Raw genomic sequence first — 7659 nt, forward strand, 5'->3', positions numbered from 1 at the left:
GGGAGAGAGAGAGAGAGAGAGAGAGAGAGAGACAGACAGACAGACAGACAGACAGACAGACAGACAGACAGACAGACAGACCATCTCTTTGGAGTTAACCAAGAGTGAAGACATAAAAAGGGCTGTTTTCTTCTTTGGGAAAAGATGTGCTATCAAATTTCCACCTGTGCCAAGAAGGAAGATGCATTCTTATCCAACTCTAGAACTAAAATATACATGTTAATCAAACTATCCATTCATGAAACTTACTGAATTAAGAGTTAACAGAACTCCAATTACCTCACACTATATAAAGGCCTCAAACACAATGATTTAAGGCAATGGGAAAGTGTGGTCTACCCTAGGGAGTGCATGTAGACAAACTGCATTTGAACATTGCATCAGTTCATTCCACAGATGAAGATTCAATCTTCTAGGAGTATTATCATTAAAGAAGTCTGAATTTAGGCAGAAAACTCTAAACAAAATCACAATATTTTAGGTCCCACATCCTCATCACAGTACATTCTTTTACACATCTTGGTTCATTCCCTGACACAAATCCAATTCCATTCAATGAGAACTTGGGCAGCTACTCTGCCTCTGGTACTCTGCTAGGCCCCAGAGAGAGAAAACCAAAATCAAAGCAAGCTGCCCACAAGAAGCTTATCTACTACTGGAGGGAGGGAATGAGAAAGAGCATGAATAGCCAATACGAAGTATAACAAAATAATTACATGGTGGGACCAGTGAAAAGCCTCAGTTGGAGTTGGCACTTGGGCCAAGCCTTGAAGGGAGAGGGCAATTCCAGCATGAGAGTCAGCCTAGGGAAAGGCCCAATGACTAGGGATGAAATTGTGTACACAGAACAGCAAGTAGGCCAGTGTGGCTGAGCAAGGAGGACAAAAATTTTATCAGTCTAGAAAGAAAGGTAGGAGTCAGCTCAGGAAGGGCATTTAATGGCAGGGATGGCACATTGCCCTGGAGGTCAAAAAACTCCCAAAAGCTTCTTTGGCAGGAGACAATGGCAGGGCCAACAAGAGCTCAACTTTAGAATGGACTTATTAGAGAGCGAATGGAAGGAAAATAACTTTGATGCTTGGTAATGTTAACCGTCTTCACAACAGAAATGGATACGGTTTTTATCAATGTAAATGACATTTTCATGTCACTTTGCTATTCACTCTAAAGACTACTTACTGGGCCTTTCCAGCCTCTATGTTTTGTCTCCCCTATTAGAACGTGAGCTCCTGGAGAGCAGGAGATAACTTACTTTCCTATTTGTAACCTCAGTGTTTGGCCTAGTGTTTGGTACACGATAATCACTTAATAAATGTTCATTCTTTCAATGCCTTGGTCAAAACACTGAATTCTTAAGCTCCAATTCCCTTAGTTGGCAAAAACCAATGGCATCACAAACACAGCAGAGACAAAAAAAACACCATATTCTTGTCTATCTGAAGATGGGAAGACAGCAGCCTAATTTCAACTTCCTGAATCATGGTGAGCCAATTCTCCAACCTTTTTTTTCTTTTTTTTGAACCAGTGATGCTACAATTGAAGAAATTCAGGGACCCAAAGGAATCTAAAAAGGCAAAAATTGAGCCATTATCAAAAATTAAGCCTGAAACCACTGGCTTCAGTTGTCAATGCTATCTCAGTTGCTGTATCTAATGCTCTTTTCTCAATCTTTATCTTCCTTTAACTCTGAATCATATGCTCTTACCCTAAAAACTCTCTTTTGTTGTTCAATTGGGTATTACTCTGTGACCCCATTTCATATTTTCTTGGCAAAGATACTGGAGCAGTTTGCCATTTCCTTCAACAGCTCATTTTATAGATGAGGAAACTGAGGCAAAAAGGTTAAGTGACTTGCCCAGGATCATACCACTAGTGTCTGAGGCCTAATCTAAATTCAGGAAGATGAGTCTTTCTGATTCCAGCTCCATCACTCTATTCACTGTGCCACCTAGCTGCTCCTAAATACTCTCTTAACTCTCTGGGTAAAATTTTACGTCCTTGCTCTCTCCTTGTCCTCCTGTCCTTGTCTATTTCTTTAAGAGAACATCCTTTATAACTGGGTCCTGTCATGGGCCCTCTTCTCCTTCCTTTCTTAAACTCTCTTGGTAACTTTATCAAGTCAGGCTTCTGAGCTTTTGCCCATAATCGCCAACTACCCACTGGACATTTCGAGATGACTGTCCCAACAGCATCTCTAACTTAACATGTCCAAAATGAAATTCATTATCTTTCCTTCCCCAAACCCCTTCCCTCCTCCTGTCAAATCCTCATGGCCCAGGTCCATCTCCTCAGCATTCCCCCTCACCTCTTACTCTCTCACCCCGCCCCCATTCAATCAGTTTCTCCATTTTTAGCTCTCCACTATGACTTGCCTATGTGCTCTCCTCTTCCCCCCACCCCACCACCCCCAGTTCAGGCCCTAATCACCTTTTAATAAGAGCCTTTTCTTGGCTCATGCCAACCATCCTCCACACAGCTGCTAAAGTGATTTTCCTAAAGCATAGGTCTTCCCTTATCCCTCCTTGACTCAATAAAATCCTGTGGCTTTTTATCACTTCTAGGATCAAAGAGAAGTTCTGTATGCTATTCAAAGCTCTTCCCAACCTACTTTGCAATCTCATTACAAATGACTCCTCTTCTCCCTCTCTAGGGTCCTGCCAAACTGGTCCTCTTACTTTTCCTCATGTACCACATCCCTTCTCCCACCTCTCCACAAACGCATTGGCTGTTCCCCATACCTAGGATGCACTTCCTGCTTACCTGTGCCTCTAAGAATCCCTAGGCTCCTTCATGACTCAGCTCAGGTGCACATCCTGTAGGAAGACGCCTTCCTGATGCCCTCCAGCTGCTGGCCTATTTGGCCTACAAAATGGCCTTGCATCCATTTTGAATATATATTTTGCATGTAACTATATATGTATGTGTCTGTCTCCTGCAGTTGATGATAAGTTGACAAACCGTATTAAGCACCTATACTCTATGCCTGGCACTGCTGGAGATACAAGGAAAAAAAACAGTCTTTGTTCTCAAGGGGCTCCCCACCTGCTGGGAGGAGACAACACACAAACAACTGTGTACAAACACGGTCCATGTAAGATCAACTCAGAGGGAGGCACTAAGATGAAGGAGGCCTGGGAAAGACTTCTTGCAGGAGGAGACCTGAAGAAAGCCAAGAAAGCCAGGAGGCAGAGGTGAGGAGGGAAAGAATTCCAAGCATGGGTCCCAGCCAGTGAAAATGCACAGCTGGGAGACTTGGTGTCTGGTGAGAGAAACAACAAGTAGACTGGTGTCCGTGGATCATAGTGTCAAGGGGGAGAGGTAATTATGGTGTAAGACTGACCGAAAGGTAAGAAGGAGCCAGGTGAGGAAGGGCTTTAAAGAGAGGATTTTATATTTGAACCTAGAGGCATGAAGGAGCTGTTAAGCGTTTACTGAAAGAAAGAGGGTCAGACCTCTCCTTTAGTTACATCTATTTCATAGCTGAATGGAGAATGGACTAGAGTGGGGATAGACTTAAGGATGGAAGACCAGTCAGAAGCCTACTACAATAGGGGCAGCTGGGTGGCTCAGTGATAGAAACCCAGGCCTGTAGACAGAAGGTCCTGGTTTTAAATCTGAACTCAGACACTTCCTAGCTATGTGCCCCTGGGTAAGTCACTTAACCCCAATTGCCATCTTAGTATTGATTCTAAGATTTTAAGATGAAGGATATGGTTGTTTTGTTTTTGTTTGTTTGTTTTAAGCCTACTGCAAATCATCTGGGCATGAGGTGATAAGGGCCCCAGCAAGAGTTTCACAGGAGAGAAGGGAGCAAGAACAAAGGTAAGACCAAGAGACATTGGCAACAGATTAGATAAAGGAGGTGAGAGAATCCCAAGTAGGTCATGAGCCTGGATGATTGGAATGATGGCAGGGCCTATCTAATTTGGAAAAGGGGAGGGACATGTTGCGTTTAAAATGTCCAGTTCCAGAAGTCCACTGGGCAGGTGGAAACACAAGACAGAAAGTGAGCAGACAGGTTAAGACTAGGTGAGAAGATTTGAAAAATGATAATTGAATCTACTGAAGCTAATGAGATCACCCTTTCTATACATGATCTCATTTACCTTCACAACAACCCTGGGAGATATGTACTATTCTCATTTCCATTTTGCAAATCAGGAAACTGAGGTTAAGCAACTTGCCCAGGGTGGCCCAAGTCCCAAGGTGCCTGAGGCAGGACTTGGGACCTAGGCCGTCCTGACTCACCCAGGCCAGCTCTCTATCCACTACAACAGATGAAAAGGAGGACACTATGAAGAGAGTGAAAAGTTTAGGTCACTGCTAGAAGAACATTTAAGAACTTACACAGCTGAGGATTAAGAGCCAGGTATAGAGAAAGGAAGGTCCTGGGTTCGAATCTAACCTCAGATACTTCCTGACTGTGTGAACTTGGGCAAGCCACTTAACCCCACTGTGGACCCTTACAGAAGGGGAAAAGAGGGAACAAGCTGGAGAAAATGACTGCTGTGTTAGGATAATCTGACTAGGCCCAAGTGGAAGAGGGCTCCCAAATCCCCTTGGCCCTCTCCAATGTACCTTCACCTCCAGCCAGCCTTTCTTCATTACCTTGGAATGGGTGCTTCCTTGCTGATGCTTGTTCAGCTATCTACCATTCAAGCCTATCTATGGACCTCAGCATGGTCAGTGCTGGGCCAAGCTGTACCTGTGTCTACAAGCTCACATACTGCCTAGCCTTCTCACAATGATGACCATGAAGTTCTTAACCTAATCCTCCATCACTAATGCTAACTATGGTAAACTGGGTCAAAGGAGAGAAGGAAATGAAAATTATCCCTACTTCTAAATCATGGATAGTAACATTACACGATAATACACAAAAAAGAACAAAAAAATGTGACAACAAAGATTCTGAGTTTGGAAGTAACAATGGTGAGGGGGCAAAAAATTACTAAAACTGAAGAGATTTTGAAAATGTTCACCTCGTTCCAAAATAATCCTATCGATGCTGATGCAACTGCAGAGGAAGAGACCTTCTGAAACACTGCTTCCTATTCCTAGGATGAATAATTGTATATTGGGATTCCTAAGGATTGTGATGTGAAAAATCCTTAGGTGCCTCTGAGAGCTAAGGCTGAAAGGGTCCTTAAAAATCATCCAGTCCAGCTCTTTTGGTTTACAAAAGAAGAAACTGAGGCCCAGAGAAGTCACACAGGTAATAACTAATAAGCAGAACTGGGCTTCAGACCCAGGTATTTCACCTCCAGATATATGCTTTTGCTGGAGTCAAAAAGTACCAAGATAGAAGGCATGCCCTGCCAATATCACATGGAACTCTGGAGCTGACAAGCTATATGGGAAATCATGAACACCTTACCTACAGTAGCCCACCGCTGGAACAACCAAAAGAATGAAAGTCTATTTTTCACATGTGAGGCACTACTCTCTGTCCCAGACCCAGTTCTGAAGCACATTCAAAGCACCTCCCACCTGGAACAATCTCAAACAAAAAATCTCACTATAAGAGAAAACCCAAAAGGTGGCAAGCTTTTTCACAGCAGCCATCAAAGTCAGTCAGATGCTAAAGGTACAGAAGAAAAAATTATGTAAAGACCTTAGCCTCAGGGGAAGAAATATAATATTTCAGGTACACCAAACCAAAAGTAAATTAAAATTTCACTTATAATTTCTACATAAAGCAAGAGAGACTGATTTTTTTAAATGTCCTTACAAACCCCAGTCCCTGATTTTTTTTTCCACATCAGATATATGCTGTCCTCCTTATTTCAATTGCAAGCCTTTGGGCAGTGATTTCTTCTAGAAACAGAACCAGAAGCCCTTAACATTTTCATCCTTGGTGACATTCAGAGCAACCTAAGCCTTTGTTCCTCTCTGGAGAAAGCAGTTCTCTTTTAACATTGATTAGCCACCAAGGAGACTGAAATCTAGGCAGTGCACCGGGCGAGGCTGCTTATTATTTCATACTCTACTGGTACTCCCTTTCCTGAACTCTTCCTAAACTTCACTTCAGACACCTATGCTTCCCTTTCCAAGAAAATGAAAATTCTTAGCCATTCTTCTTGTTATTCTGGAATCTGTTGGCCCATTGCCTTTCTTCTCTGATTTTTTGGACACTGATGAGCTGGCTAGGAATTAAGTTTATGACCAAGTGCTCTTCATTTAGACCTGGCTGAAGAAAAAAAAAAAGCTGGAAGTTCAAATCTTTTACAAAATCACATCATGGAAAATTTTAAAGTCATCTAATGCCCTGTTGTCCCATTTGAACTTCTCTGTCTATGGACACCCACGTAGTTTTTTTAAAAGCACCTTCCTTCCTTTAGATCACTCATCTGTGGCTTCTACTACTATTCACTAAGTTACTCAAATGATGCTTTGAGAAATGAATGAATTAGGAATGTCCCTCTGATGAAAATTAAACAAAAAGAGATGTTACAACTGTGGGGCCTACAACCACTTGTCACAGATATTACACAGGCAACTTCTATTAAAATAAAAGTTATACTAATACTCCTGAGGCCTTCTCAGGCTCTGAAATACTATAATTCTACACTCAAAAAGTTTAAGTGAGAAATACAAGTTGAAAAAGTCATGAGATTTCCAGAGTGCTAGCTCCTAACATTTGATTGTATATGTTTTTTCCATCCCTAACAATATGCAAAGTTACCAAGAAAGTACTTCTTCCATTTTTCTTTGACTGTTTCTTAGAAAGCATGGTATTTTGAAGTCCAAACATATGCCATAAACTCCTAAAACATTAACTTGTTACCTCAAGAGCCGAAAAGGACCACAAGAAACCATCTAACCCCAAAACCCTCATTTTATAAAAGATGACCCTGAGAGGAGAAATGTCCCGGTCACCCGGTTAGTTCTAACGTGTAAAATAACTTCTCTGGTAGGAGCATCAGTAACAGTAACTCAGCTGGACACAGGGATTTCCGCAGAGCCCTTTAGGGCGGGTCAAAGTTCACAAGGGCAGGCCAGCCAAGGCCCACATGGCTTCGGGTGTTGGCTTGTCTAGTTAAGATCACCGGTTTACAAACGAGGCTGAGGCTCTGGGGGCCCCCGAGGGTCCGGGCCAAGAATGGTAGGCTTAGGGGGGGCCCTTGGAGGCCTTGGCCCACAGACCCAGCCAACCAGGTGCCTAGGGGATTAGGGGGGAACAGGCCGCCCTCTCCGCGGGGAGCCTGGGCTCGTCAATGTCACGGCGCACAAAGAGGCCGGGAACTGCGGCCCCAAACTCCGGGGGTGACAACAGTTACTGGGAGGTGGGAAGGAGCACGAGGTGCAGCGGCCCCCTGGGGCGAGCACGCGGCGAAATATGGCTCGGTCAGCCCCACCCTCGCCCTGTCCTCAGTTTACCTGTCCGGAAAGGGGCACCGCTGGGGGGCGGGAGGGGACTCGACCGCCTCGCGGCCCCATTCGCTCCCTCCCGCCCGCCCCTCCCTCGACGTTACCGTGAGGAAACTGAGGCCCTAGAGGGGCGACCGGGCCAGAACCACCACCACCCGCCACCGCCGGGAACCGCCTCGCTTCCCTCTGCCGCGGCCTACCTACCTGCCTTCCTCGGGACCGGCGGGCGGCGGCGGCGGCGGCGGCGGCAGCGGCGGCGGCGGCGGCCGGGCCTGGGCTCGCGCGCCG

At 44.7% G+C, this 7659-nt stretch overlaps 1 protein-coding gene across 1 annotated transcript in view; it reads right to left on the bottom strand.

Annotated features, from left to right (window-relative positions):
* Positions 1–7609, bottom strand: part of AMBRA1 (autophagy and beclin 1 regulator 1) — a 190131-nt gene extending 182522 nt beyond the window's left edge. Inside the window, exon 1 of the mRNA XM_044681373.1 lies at positions 7576–7609. The gene's annotated coding sequence lies outside the window, so the exon portion shown is untranslated. The remainder of the gene's footprint in view (positions 1–7575) is intronic.
* Between the last annotated feature and the right edge of the window lie 50 nt (positions 7610–7659).

This window comes from Gracilinanus agilis, chromosome 6 (genome assembly GCF_016433145.1).
Source record: "Gracilinanus agilis isolate LMUSP501 chromosome 6, AgileGrace, whole genome shotgun sequence".
NCBI lineage: Eukaryota > Metazoa > Chordata > Mammalia > Didelphimorphia > Didelphidae > Gracilinanus > Gracilinanus agilis.